Source organism: Pseudonaja textilis, chromosome 6 (genome assembly GCF_049901715.1).
Source record: "Pseudonaja textilis isolate UNSWEBS1 chromosome 6, rPseTex1.2, whole genome shotgun sequence".
Lineage (NCBI taxonomy): Eukaryota > Metazoa > Chordata > Lepidosauria > Squamata > Elapidae > Pseudonaja > Pseudonaja textilis.
The window spans coordinates 56,800,401-56,814,637 of NC_141995.1; the positions used below are offsets into that span (position 1 = coordinate 56,800,401).

At 44.6% G+C, this 14,237-nt stretch overlaps 1 protein-coding gene across 2 annotated transcripts in view; it reads left to right on the forward strand.

Annotated features, from left to right (window-relative positions):
• The first annotated feature begins 1,072 nt into the window (after positions 1-1,072).
• Positions 1,073-14,237, forward strand: part of CRACD (capping protein inhibiting regulator of actin dynamics) — a 176,263-nt gene continuing 163,098 nt past the window's right edge. For both annotated transcript variants that reach the window (XM_087936646.1, XM_087936647.1), the window contains exon 1: positions 1,073-1,216. The gene's annotated coding sequence lies outside the window, so the exon portion shown is untranslated. The remainder of the gene's footprint in view (positions 1,217-14,237) is intronic.

Consider the following 14,237-nt stretch of genomic DNA (forward strand, 5'->3'; position numbering starts at 1 on the left):
TTATTGAGTCTGTCATCTGTACCTCTATAACTGTCTGGTTTGGTTCTATTCTATTTATTGACTGTTTCCTAGTGTGATTTGATTGCTTATTGTACCTTGTGACTGTCACCTTAAGATTCTTGATGAATGCATCATTTCTTTTTATGTACACTGAGAGCATTTGCACCAAGACAAATTCCTGGTGTGTCCAGTCACACTTGGCCAATAAAAGAATCTCTTCTCTTCTCTTCTCTTCTCTTTCTCTTCTCTTCTCTTCTCTTCTCTTCTCTTCTCTTCTCTTCTCTTCTCTTCTCTCCTCTCCTCTCCTCTCCTCTCCCATTATTTTCTGTTCTATTCTATTTATTGTTTCCTAGTATGATTTGATTGCTTATTGTACCTTGTGACTGTCATTAAGTGTTGCACCTTAAGATTCTTGATGAATGTGTCTTTTCTTTTATGTACACTGAGAGCATTTGCACCAAGACAAATTCCTGGTGTGTCCAGTCACACTTGGCCCATAAAATAATTCTCTTCTCTTCTCTTCTCTCCCATTAATTTCTGTTCTGTTCTATTTATTGACTGTTTCCTACTATGATTTGATTGCTTATCGTACCTTGTGTCTGTCATTAAGTGTTGCACCTTAAGATTCTTGATGAATGCCTCTCTTCTTTTATGTACACTGAGAGCATTTTCACCAAGACCAATTCCTGGTGTGTGTCCAGTCACACTCGGCCAATAAAAGAATCCTATTCTATTATTCCGCATCCAACCCAACGTAAGGAAGTCCACGAGGATGCCACATTGGGTGTGTGTGGGGTGTGTGTGTGTGTGTGTTTCCCCTCAGATAGGCTGGGCCAGGTGAATCTTGAGTGGAAGGGGAGGAGGGGGGAAGGGAGGAGGAGGAGGAGAACCCTCGTTTTCCAACCCCGCCAGGCCGCCGGACGGACCCCTAAGCGAGGCTTCTCCCGCTTCCCTTCTCCCTCCCTCCCTCCTCCCGGACTCGAGGCCGCCCGGTTGCAGGCAAGGGAGCATGTGATCGCTGGCGGGTCTCGGATATTCGCTCGCCTTGCCATGGTGTGGCAGCAGCAGCGGCGGCGGCGGCAGCAGCAGCGGCAGCAGCAGCGCGGAGCTCAATGGAGGCTGGCTTGAGGCGAGCGGGCTGGGCGGCTGCTCCTTGGATCCCCCGCGAGAGCCCGGCTGCTTCTTCCCGTCGAGCAAAGCGAGGCTCTCCAACAAGGTGAGGTAAACCGCGGGAGGATGGGGCGGGGGGGGGGCACCCGAGCTTTCCCCTCTTCCCACCGCCGGGCTTGGAGGGCGGGGGGCAGGATGGATTCCCCCCCGCTGCCCTCCTCGCTCGCCCCTTTTCTTGGAAGCCGCCTTCGCCCGGGAGTTAGAAGTTTGCCGCCCCCCCTTCAACCTCGACCTTCTCCGGCTTTCTGAGGGGGAAAGTGGGGTCGGGGGCTGTTTCTCCGGCCGGCCCCTGACTTGGCCTCGTGAAAGCCCGAGCTAAGCAAGGGATGGGATCGTTCGCTGACGTGGGGGGTAGGCGGGGGGGCGGGAGAGAAAAGATCCCCGTGCTGGATCCCGGGAGAAAGGCGTCGTCGGGAGCGGTTCGCCGCCTCTTGGGATGGAGAGCCCGGCGTGGGGAACGTAGTAGTAAGACTGTAGTAAGTGACAGCCGTTGCTTCCCGAAAGGATTAAAGGGGAAGCCAGCCTTGCGGAGGCTGGAGAGGGAGGGAGGAGGGAGGGAGGGGGGGAGAGATCCGCTGACGTCTCCTCCCCCCTTTTTTTTCTTCTTCTTCTTCTTTCGATCGGTTCCCCGCTTAATTTCCCCGGCTGAGGAGTGTGTGTGTGTGTGTGTGTGTGTGTGTGTGTGTGTGTGTGTGTGTGTAGAAAAGAAGGGTGACTTTTCGGGCTCGCTTGGTCTCCCGACCCCTCCTCGCTTGCTCTCCCCCCGGTCTCTAGAGCTGCATTGCTTTGTCTGAACCTTCTCGATCGCCTCAGGATCGCTGTGCCTCGTGTCAAAGGGGGGCGCGGGCGGGGTTGGTCTTTAGGATCTGCCATGGGGGGTTCTCCCCGAGAGAGAGAGAGAGAGAGAGAGAGAGAGAGAGAGAGAGCCCCGAGTGGGATCCCTTTCTTTCTGCCCTCACCCCACCACCACCCCGCCCCACAGATTTGCACCGCCACATGCCCGTGTCAAGAGGGTGTGAGGAGACTGGCTCCTCACCCCACCCCCCACCGTCCCCACATGCCCGTGTCAAGAGGGTGTGAGGAGACTGGCTCCTCACCCCCACCGTCCCCACATGCCTGTGTCAAGAGGGTGTGAGGAGACTGGCCCTCACCCCCTCCCCACATGCCTGTGTCAAGAGGGTGTGAGGAGACTGGATCCTCACCCCCCACCATCATCCCCACAAGGGGAAAAGCTCACCTGTCTCTCGCTGCTTGCTGTTGCTTTGGCCTCCGGAGACCTCCCCTCTCCCCCCACGCCCCCGAAGCAGGAAGGGGGGTTCCTAAAAAAACGAGGGTGGGGTGGGGAAGCAGGCATGAGCTGGTGGGAGGGGGGGAGAAGAGGGAAAGAAAGATGAAAGGGAGGAAAGGTGTCGCTTCTCCTCCCCCCCCCACACACACACACCTTGAAAGAAAATTGGAAACCACAACTCACTCTCTCTCTCCCTCTTGCAATTTTAATAGGGTTCACAACAGGGCTGCCTGAACCTGAGCTGCTTAAAGCAGGAGGAGATGTTAGCCAGGGCCCTTTGCAACCCAGGATTAAAGCCCCTTGGCCGTTGGGGTTGTTGGAATGTGGCTTTGGCTTCCCCAACTTCAGATACCTGGGCGGATGGATGGCAGGTCAAAGCCATGGAGGACATTTCGGCATGCCAACGAAAGGAGAGTCAAATGGGAGCTGGACCAACTTGTTTAAGTGTAGGAAGGCAAGAGGCAATTACTGTCTCTGTTAGAACCAGTGAACAAATAGGTCTTTTTCTTTCTTTCTTTCTGTGGCCGGTTATTTATATGTTAACCCTTATTGAGATCCTGCTTTTCAGGAGGCGTAGCCTTCCGTGGCAGGATACTTACTTGAAGCTACTGAAAAACAGGTTGCATGAATGCAGGGGTGCATGTTCCCACAGCCTAAGTTCTGTGGGAAACTGTGAGGAACCTATCAGAAACCACGTGCTGGTTTTATTCAGCAGAAACTGGCTGTGCAGTGATTTTTATCTGCCGCTGTTTTCTTATTGTAGTTGGATTGTCATCCCCGCATGCACGCTGTGCACAGGGCGGAGGTTCAAAAGGGTCAAGATGGCAGCTACAATGATGTGATCCAAGTCCATTCATTTTCTTACCTTTTTTTTTTTTTAAGCTTTAACAATCCTGTAATCCAGGCCTGTCAAACTGGCATCCCATGCAGGCCACGCCCACCCCAGCAAAAAACTATCATGATACATCACATGATGCGATCGAGTTTGATCCCTGTGCTGTAATCCCTTGCATCAGGGGGCAGTTGGGGCAACTGAATGGAGCTGAGCATTTACTGACTGAATGCCTATGTGGAGTTCGTAGCAAATATTTTCCCTATGCACCCAGAGAGAGGACTATCTGCCGCTCCCTAGGATCGAACTCACAGCCTCCTGATTGTGAGGCGAGAGCTCCATCTCTATGCTACCAGTCATTTTATATATGATATATATCAGGGGTCGCCAACCTTTTGGATCTCAGGGACCATCAAACTCATCATTTTAAATCCCGCAGACCAGAGACCCTGGGATAATCCCCCCAAAAGTCTGCAAGAAAATTCCCCACCCCACTTACCTACCAATCAATCATTCTTTATTTGGGATCGCAGGATACCGTCTCCAGCTCCATTCTCGGGGGGAGAGAGAGAGAGAGAGAGAGAGACTTTTGACTTCATGCAAGGAAAACAGCAGAAGCAGCAGAAGTCTTTCTTTCTCTCCCCCAAACTCCGCCAGAATGATGCAGCCTCTTGGAGCAGGATGCCTTGCAGGGTCCCAAAGACTCATTTCTGGTGGAGTTTGGGGGAGAGAAAGAAAGACTTTTGCTGCTTTCCTTACGTGCAGCCAAAAGCAGAAGAAGAAAGAAGCAGAAAGCAGCAGCCCAGTGGCCAGGCCAGGCGTGTGGGGCAAGTGGGGCAAGTTCCCCCCCTCCGGCCTTTCCCTCCTCCTCTCACTACCTTGTGTTGTTCACAATGCAAGCAACTCAGTCCTTGTGTTCCCAGGGACCATGTGGGTGGCGCAGCCTTGAGTTCCCGCGCAGCCTGGATTAATTGCTTTGGGGAGGTGCTTTGGGGGTGACATTTCTCTGTGGAGCACTAGTGGTCCCCGGCCCACTGTTGGCGACCACTGATATATATGATATACTATATGATGCACACAAACTAGGTGGAGCTTTGACTCCCTCAGTTGTAACTGCCATCTTGACTTTTTTGACTGTTTTTCCCTCTAAAAAGGAGTTGGAAAGGAAGGAAGTCGTAATAAAGTGTTTTCTCCTTTCACACAGTAAGAATTATATTCTGTGGCTGAATGCAGAAAATGTTAATAGTTTTTGCCAAATATTCAGCTATTAAAAGCAGACAATTAAATCACCCAAAATACAGGATTAACTCTGCTATATAAATGAGATACTAAAGCAGCTGGAAGCACTTCCCAAGCAGGGAAAGAACTAGGATTTTTTTAAAAAAAACAAAGATCACTTTATTTCAGGATTAGATTATCACTAAAAAATGAAAAAGTGTTAGAAGTGGTGTAACCTTCGGTATTTTGGTCTGCTTGGGCTTAGGTTAGTAGTTTCAAGCTTGGCAACTGTGTATGTGGTGGTCTTTTAGGCATGCACCAAATTGTGCACATATAAGATATTTTTAAAACTCCTATGATCACAAATTTTCCTTGGGAACTTTTTTTTGAGCTCTGCAAAACCTGGTAACTGGGGAAAATAGATAAGAGATCCTGTAATAGTTGGTGCTTTTTAGTTTAAACTCGGTCGCATCGTGTGACGAATCGTGACATTTGCCAGGTCTGGTTTGAACAGTTTGCCAGCTGGTTAAACTTAATGCCGTGTGTATGAAGAATTGCTCACCTCTGTACCCCAACTCTGAAAAATGGCATATGAACATTTTTAAAGTTTAGAAGTCCCTCCCCGCTTGCTAAAATTCTTCTCATAGATTGTTATTCCTGTCTATCAGCTGGGTAGTTGTGACAGTACTACCACAAGGTGAAAAATTCTTGTTTTTAGATCACTTTAGGGTTGCATCCCTTAAATCTAGGGGTGAGATTTTACAGGTTCAGACCGGTTCAGTAGAACTGGTTGTTATGATTCTGCATATTTCCTATTTATTATTATTAACACACTCTGATGCTAAGGAGTTCTACTCCCCCTCCCCACCTGAAAAGAAATCTCTTCCAAATGCAAAAGGGGCAGAGGAGAGGAGTTTCGTTTTTTGTTTCACAGCACCAAGCAGCTTTACTACAGAACAGTTGAGCTAAGCCACGCCTAGGCTCCTTGCTGTCTCCTTGCTCACACAGCAAAATACTGATTCATTTTCCAAACAGTCCTCAATTCTCTCTCACACTGACAGGACGCTAGCCAGATGAATACTGATAGATGCTGGTAGGCAGAGGCAAACATTTTTTCCCTTATTTTCCTCCCCAAAAACTAAGCCTGACAATATAGTATCGAGTATCAAGCGGGTATCGAGCTAGTAGAGTAATAAGGACAAGATAAAAATGTAAACCAGAAGTTGGATTATTTCGATAGCGGGTTGTGTTACTAAGCCCTTATTAAAACTCTTTTGAGCTGAGTTTGACAGTTGGTGGCTAATTAGGACTGTCAAAATTGGCAGTATATGGAAATGTTTGTAATTGTCTAGACTCCACAGCTTCGAGGTTTTCTAGAAGCCCTTCCATCCAAGTACTAACTAGACATTAATTTGGCTAGATTTTTTTAGAAGGAAGAGCCAAGCCCACAAGGTGCTACTATCAGTATCTGCAGCAAAGAACTGAAAGAGACAAAGAAGGAAAAAGTGATAGATTGTTAGAAGAGAATCTAACCTGATCATTTTAGGTCTTTCAGTGATATACCCATCACCTTCTTTGTCTCTTTTCTTGCACCTGTCCCAGCACTAGGGCTTTCTCTAGAGCAGCGGTCGCCAACCGGTGGGCCGTGGGCCATGAGAACATTTTGGTGGGTCACAGAGAAATCTCACCCCCAGAACACCCCCCCCCCAAGCAGTTAATCCAGGATGTGCAGAAACACAAGGCTGCTCAGCCCACATGACCCACGGGAACCCTCCCCACCCACTCACTCCTTACCTGGCAAACTTGTCTGCTAAGTTGCTATTTTTCCTTTTTCCGACCATCATCTGTTCTGCTGTGCCGGGACATTTAGATTAGCTAGAAAGCAGAAAATTGTTGGATTTCTTGCTTTCTAGCTAAGCAGAGCTGAACCTCCCTTAGGACTGAAGGTTTGCTTGCAAGCAAATTCAGTGCAGACTCACGGCAAGCAAATTTGAGAGACTGAGCTAGCCGATGGCAGATAGATAGATCACTGAATGATTCTGTGAGCAACTCAATCTGCCTGCTTTGCCTGATTTTGGATAAAAATTGCTTTTTTTATATAAAAAAATTCAATATTTACATACATGGTGTGTTGTGAGTAAATTTTATGAGTTTGCTTGCAAGCAAATTTTATGAGTTTGCTTGCAAGCAAATTTTATGTGACAGACTGATCTGGCCAATGGCAGATAAATAAATTTCTGAATGAATCTGTGATTCTGTGAGCAACTCAATCTGCCTGCCTGCTTTGCCTGATTTTGGGTAAAAGTTGCTCTTTTTTATAAAAAAAAATCAATATTTATATCAATATTTATAATATTTACATACAAGCCATGCCCAGCCAGTCACATGACCACCAAGCCACACCCACAAATTAGGCCATGCCCACAGAACCAGTTAGTGGTCCCTGGGATCTAAAATTATGAGTTTGGTGGTCCCTGAGGTCCAAAAGGTTGGCGACCCCTGCTCTAGAGAGAAGACCTTCGCTTAATGTTTCTGAAATGGGATAATTTGAGGCTGCTCATGTGTGCCACAACTCAACTAATGGAACTGTCATGCCCCTGGTAGAGACTGACTCTGAGGGAAAGGAGGAAGAGCCGACAGGGAGTTGAAATGTGGCTCCAGAGGTTGCGGAGGAGGCTGGGGAAGAGCAGAGGCCGGCTGGGCAGTCAGAGGAAGAACTAGGCCCATCCCCTCTCCATCCTAGGCCATGCAGGGAGGAGAGGATAAGGGAGAGATGTGGTCTACTGGGGAGGAGAGGGCCTTGATCCTCTTCATGGGCTGCAGCTGTGACAACTGGATAAGAGGACGGACATGCATACTAGCCAGTGCTGGAAACAAAGCATGGAAATATCTCTAGTTTATGGTTCCTCTCTGAGTTAGGTGTCCCTCCCAGTCTATGTTCTGATATCTGTGGACGTCTTCAAGCCCTTATCTTGCCTGGTTTGTGTTGTTTTTTTATTCTTTATAATTTAAACAGCATTTCCTCCTTCTTGTAACTGCTTGTGTGGGAGTTTTTTTGTCTCCAGTCAAGGATATTTGGAGCTTGGAAGCCAAGTGAAGGAATAAAAGGGGCTTCACCTGTTTTTTGTGATGTGTTTATTTTGTATTCCACCCTGGATCATCACAGGAACAGCTTTGCCTTCAGAAGTTGTGGGAGCTTTATCACTGGAGGCTTTCAAGAAGAGATTGGACTGCCATTTGTCAGAAATGATGTAGGGTCTCCTGCTTGGGGGGGGGTTGACTAGATGACCTACAACAGAGGTCCCCAAACTTGGCAACTTTAAGACTTGTGGACTTCAACTCTCAGAATTCCTCAGCTAGCTATGCGGGCTGAGGAATTCTGGGAGTTGAAGTCCGAAAGTCTTAAAGTTGCCATGTTTGGAGACCTCTGATCTACAAGGTCCCTTCCAACTCTGTTAACCTAACATCTAATATAACTTGATTGATTTGTTCGATGTCCCCTTTGTTTGTTTTCATATTATTCTGGGAGTCTTTTCCAGTGCCAATTTTCAAAATTTGTGATTGGATAGGTAATAGACAATTTAAAGAAGCATTGAACTAAGTTGGATGAAGATTCTAATTTTTTTAAAAAAGAAATTAAGCCAAGTAGCTAAAGAAGTTTAGAAGACAATATAGAAATCAGAACAGGATCATTAGAAACGCTTTCTACAATGCTGAACATTCAACTTATTTATACTGCAGTTGATTTGTTTTGACTAGCAATAACAGAAATATTGCCATTTTGGCCTCCCAATTGTTATTGAACTAAACCCCTCAAAGCATACAATTGGCAATATTGTCTGAGATGCTAGAGGTTGTAAACCAGCAAGATGTAGTGAACCACAGACCTCACCTTTCATTAAAAAAAAAAAAAACCTCAGCCATGCTTTCAATCTATCATCTTGATCATTCATTAAATTAGTATTGATAAAGGTTAACATCCTAAGATTTGTGAATAACTCACATGATTATGAACCAAGTTACACAGATAGATTAGAATCCTTTGTGGCCAAGTGTGACTGGACACACAAGGAATTTGTCTTGGTGCAAATGCTCTCAGTGTACATAAAAAGAAACGATGCATTCGCCAAGAGTCAAGAATCATCAGGTACAACACCTAATAATAGTCATAGGGTATAATCAACAGTCAAATCATACTAGGAAACAGTCAACAAAAATCATAAGGATACAAGCGACAAAGTTACAGGCAAACAGTCACAAGTGGGAGGGGACGGGTGATAAGGAGTGATGAGAAGATTGATAGTAATAGTAATGCAGACTTTGGAAATAAGACTTTCGACAGTGTTGAGGGAAAATAACAGAGAAAATTCATGGGCATCTAATTAGCCACAATGATGCGAAAGCAATTAAACGCCCCTTAACAGAACAATGCATGGAAAAAGCAATATTGCTAATAGAGATGGCATAATCGACTATTTTAATTAGAGAAAAGAATATATCCAGTTTTGTTTTGACTTGGAAACCGTTTCTGGACTTTGTGCTCAAGGCAGAAAAAAATGAACTTTTGACCTGGGCTTTCCTGATTAATTGTGATTAATTGTTTTATAGAAATGGCCAGTACTTGTTGATAAAGTAAAAAGTTGAGGATGTACTTCTATTTTGTACTTTATTGCAATGAAAAAAGTTGGAAGTCAATGCTCTTTTTCTTCTTTCTGATTTTGCTCTAAATGTTTCACTCTTTTTCCTATTTCCCTATTATTTTCATTATCATTTTGTATATTATATCATGGTAATCTTGGGGGTGGAGGGAAGAAATCCAAGAACGTAACAAGTAACTATTATGGCTCGTCCCGTTCTGTTGGAATTTTCCCACAGGGTTTTTTTTGTTATGTATTTACTACATCCGGCTCTTTCATTTCCACCTTTTGAGTCTTCCTAAAAGAGGATTTTTGTCAACAAGATGTTCAAAGAAGACCAGTCAATCAAAACTTTAAGTAACACTGGGTTGACGTTCATCTTTTTTTTTTAAAAAAAGAAGAGTTTTGATATGACTGATGACACCTTGCGACATTTTTTTTTCTTTTTAGCTTTTGCCTAGGTATATTTTGAGTGTCGTCAATTTTCTAGAAGGATACATGCATCTCTCCTTAGCTGGATGCCAAGCAGCTTTTCTCCTTCAGGAAAAGGCACAGTCAATTCACTTGTTTTCCACCTGCTAGAAGGCGGGCGTGATGGAAATGCTACACCCAGTTTGGGTGTATTGTGGCAGATCAAGAAAGGAATCAGGCTAGGTGAGGGAATGCTTCTACGGGAAGCGGCCCAGGCAAGTAGGCATAAAGATCTGGGGTTCAACCAGCCTGCCATTAAATCTGTTCTGCTCTTCGGCATAGGACCTGCTGGAAAAAGGGATGGTGACCTAGCCTGATGGTAAGCAAGGGAGATCGGGAGGGCTGTCAGGGGACTCTGCTTGCCGAGGTCGGACAAGTCTTGAGAAGTGGAAAACCATCATGGAAAAGCTACCATGATAGCAGGTGTCAACTCATAAAATATTTCTGTGGTCTTTCTGCCAACAGAAAGGGATGGGGAAGCAGTGGGCATCTTGCATTCCATAAATAGTTTTCAAAGATAGTCACTAGGTGACCGAGGTTTCTGCCGCGCAAAATTCTAACTGGAGAGTATGATTGATGACTCTTGGCTATGGATGTGTCCCATTGGAGAATATGAATTATGACACACCCAAGGGGGTGGGGGGAAAACCAGGGTCAAGGGTGACAACGAATGATGTGTCTCAGAGTTGACTACACCCAGGCAATGCTGCATCTTTTAACTCCCAATAAATCCTTTTGGCGTTTGGCTAGAGACTCGTTATTTAAATGGGGTTAAGTCAGAGGTGGGTATTCAGCAGGTTCTGACCAGTTCTGGAGAACCGGTAGCAGAAATTTTGAGTAATTCTGAAAACTGGCCAATTCCACCTCCGACTGGAGATTTTACAGTATCCTTCCCCTGCCACGCCCACAGAACCGGTAGTAAAAAAAACTTGGAACCCCACCACTGGGTTAAGTGTCAGAATCCTGACAAGCAGGATTATGACGGGATAGTTGCCCAGATGGGATAATATATGAATCTTAGATATTTAAATTTGGTGGTTGGGAAACCAGGAGAGGAGAAATTGTCTATTGGAGTACTGTTATGTTAACTTTATGTTGCAGGTCATTCTTTCTTTACTTGACCTACCAGAATGGTCTCTTTTTATAGTTTTTGAGATGTTTCACTGAACTTGTGAATGTGAAATTCCCAATATGTATGAATTGAAGTGCGATATGCATTGTATGTTTTGCCTCAAATATTTTAAAGAGTATAACTCTTGGATTTCCCACCCCATGTTTCTTTTCTGAAAACATGAGCTCCGGGGTCCATTAATTTGCAAAGCCATATTTAGTTTTCTACAGTGGTTTCTCAGGAGTCATTTGTAGTCAGGGATAGCTGCATCCAGCTGCAGCGAAAGCCAGCCGAGAATATTGGCACTCCAGGAATACTTTTATAAATGCTCACCATTTATGTTTAATAATCCAGGTTAATTATCTGTTTGACCTTCGTGTAGGAGGCTTAATTTGGAACTGCAGGTATATGCAAATCTTACCCAACTGCATGTTGGCTTTGAAGACACATTCAGCTGATTTAAAACAAAACAAAACATTCTGTTATGATTCATTGTTCACCAAGCCTTTTCAAAGACAGACAGGCTTCTGTCTTTACAGATTAACAAATTTATTGTGGCATAAATGTTGTGGAATAAACTCTATTTTAGGTGGTGTATGAAGTGATTCTTAAGCTGAGGAATGAAGAAAACAGTGTAGTTTGAACAAAGGCAAGCTTTAAAGAGTGCAACAGTCATGATGAAATCCATCCATCTGAAAGTTGCCACTGCTTAGGGCTTTTTGAAAAAATACAGGGCAATTTCTTTCTACAGAAAAAATAAATAAAAAAAGGAATGTGTAAACAGTTGTCACTCACTTTGCATTCAATGAGAAATCTGTATCTGAGTTTCTCCTTGTGATTAACAATTGACAGACTGTGTATCATATGTGGATATAATTATATATATTTGCAAACAGATAAAGAAAGACTAACAATGGGAGCTGATTGTTTTAATACTTTAATACTGAACATACTTCAGCTGGATTGCTTGAAAATGCTAGAGGGAATCCTTTAAAAAGGCTCACGAACAATTATTAAAACTCTCCCCTACCAACTAAGAAGAATAGTCAAAAGAAAGGAGTGTTCTAGGATGTAGAGTTACAATGAAACATGCAAGCGTGGGAAAATTACTTTGCTTGGTGCTCTTCATGCAACTAATAACTTTCTTTTTTTAAAAAAAAACAAATTTTATTAATTTTTAAAAACAATACACAGACAAACAAAACGTAGAGTATAAAAACATAAGACATCTTTTCTAAAAAACAAAGCATCTTATTTAAAGACAGCATAATTCCAAATTATCCCATTTCCATACAAACACAATTTGATATGCATATTTATCTTATATATTCAACTTCATATCTTTTCCCAACTTCTCTCTATTTCTCCCTTTCCTTCTATTCAATTATATTTCTTTTGCCTTGATTTCTATATATTCATTGTGTCCATCTGTCTTATTTACAATTTCATTATTCTCTTCCAACATTTTTCTAGAATTTTATTAATTCAAACATAGACCAACAAAACACAAAACATAAATATGCAACTAATGACTTTCTTATCAGTAGCTTGAAGTCCTTCTCGGAATGCAATATAATGTTATTGCAGCTGCTGGCATGGGATCAAATGAACAGGACTAGCATTACCAAGAAATAAGATTGTCAAACCTTGGTGTGCATTTCTTCTACATTGGGTCAGAGGTGGGTATTCAGCAGGTTGTGACTAGTTCTGAAGAACCGGTAGTGGAAATTTTGAGTAGTTCGGAGAACCAGCAAATGCCACCTCTGACTGGCCCCGCCCCCATCTATTCTCTGCCTTCCGAGTCCCAGCTGATTGGCTGGGTCTCCTTTGGTTGCCCTGCACAAGAGAACGGAGCTGGAAAGCAGGTTAGTGGGGTGGGGAGGGAATGGGGATTTTGCAGTAACTTTCCGCTGCCATGCCAACCAACCCATGCCCACCACAAACCGGTAGTAACTTTTTTTGAATCCCACCACTGCACTGGGTACAATCCTTCCTGAGTTTCTCTTGTCTTTCTTTCTGAAATCTGGTGGCTTCCAAAGCTTTTAGGATTGCACCTTGTAAGATGTTGAGTCCATGTATAACGGAAGTCTACCAGCTTGGAGATAATCACTCTTCAGGACACACACACGCTTGGGTGTTTAATGATCGCAGACTTTGTGTCTTGAGATTTTGGTTCTAACGAACTGCTTAATCATAACTACAGCAATGATCACTGTGTGCTTGGTAATGAAGGCCCGGGACTCTCTCTTATGGAGATTATATGGGCTATATGGCAGCTTCAGGAATATATCGTTTCATTGCAGATGAATGGAGAATAGTTCCACTGCTCCAAGCAATTTGCATTTTGATGTTCCTATCTAGAGCCCTGTATATCAAACTACACAGATGGAAATGTTTTGCTAAAGAGAATAAAACGTATAGCGAGCTTTTATTGTCTGCAAGGGATATGTATAATATGTCTAGTTATAGATGCAGGCTTTGAAGCTTGAGAGCCCATATCGGGGTGGGATTCAACTGGTGTAAACAACTGGTTCGGTGAGCATGCACACACCATTTACAACTCACCTTCTGCTGCAAGCCCTGTGTGTAAAACAGCTGACGCGTGGCAATCCACTGTGCCACGCGAATCAGCTGAGCTGGAAAACCCGGAAATAAAGCACAGACTAGAGCTGGGGCCAGTAGGTGGGCCCAACAGCTGATCGTCAGAGTGAACCAGTTTAGCTCACAACTGATCTTTGGAGCTACCAGTTTGGGTGAACTGGGCCGAACCGGTCGAATCCCACCCCTGGTCCATATAACTACTAAAACTTCCACAGAGTTGGAAGAATGAAATTTGGGTAAGTTTTGACTATTTGTAATGCTACTTTCACAAGATCTTCATCCTCAGCATTCTGTGACAATTTCCCAGCCAGTTTTGCAATCCTTTACTCCCTCACCCAGCAGCATCTCTTACCTGCCTGCAGCAAAGGCAAGGCAAGGCAAGGCAGGTTGAAAGGAAGGAAGGAACTGTCATGCACTCTTTCCGGCTCATGCCATCCCACATGAACTCCTCTGATCTGGGCCACTCCTCTGTGTGTTTTCCCTGACCTGTCAGCCCCCATTTGCCTTACCTGACCCATGTATCCCTCTTCACCTATGGCATTCCTCCACATGCCTTCCCTGATCTGGATAGTTTTCCTTGTGCACCCCAGGGAGGGAGGGAGGAAGGAAGGAAGGAAGGAAGGAAGGAAGGAAGGAATAGAGTTACAGGCACGGAGGGAGAAAGGGAGGGAGGGAAGAAGGAAGGAGCAGAATTGCAGGGAGGGAGGAATTAGGCCAGTAATTTCTTGTAACAACCGATCCTCCAAACTGCTTAGAATGTTAACAACCGGTTCTCGCAAATAGGTGCGAACTGGTAGAATCCCACCCCTGGGCGTACTTTGCACGCGTGCACCCACTTTGCATGCACGCGCTTGCCAATTGCACACTTTGCGCAGGCACCAGAGGCATTTGCTCAGGGGCAGAGGCATT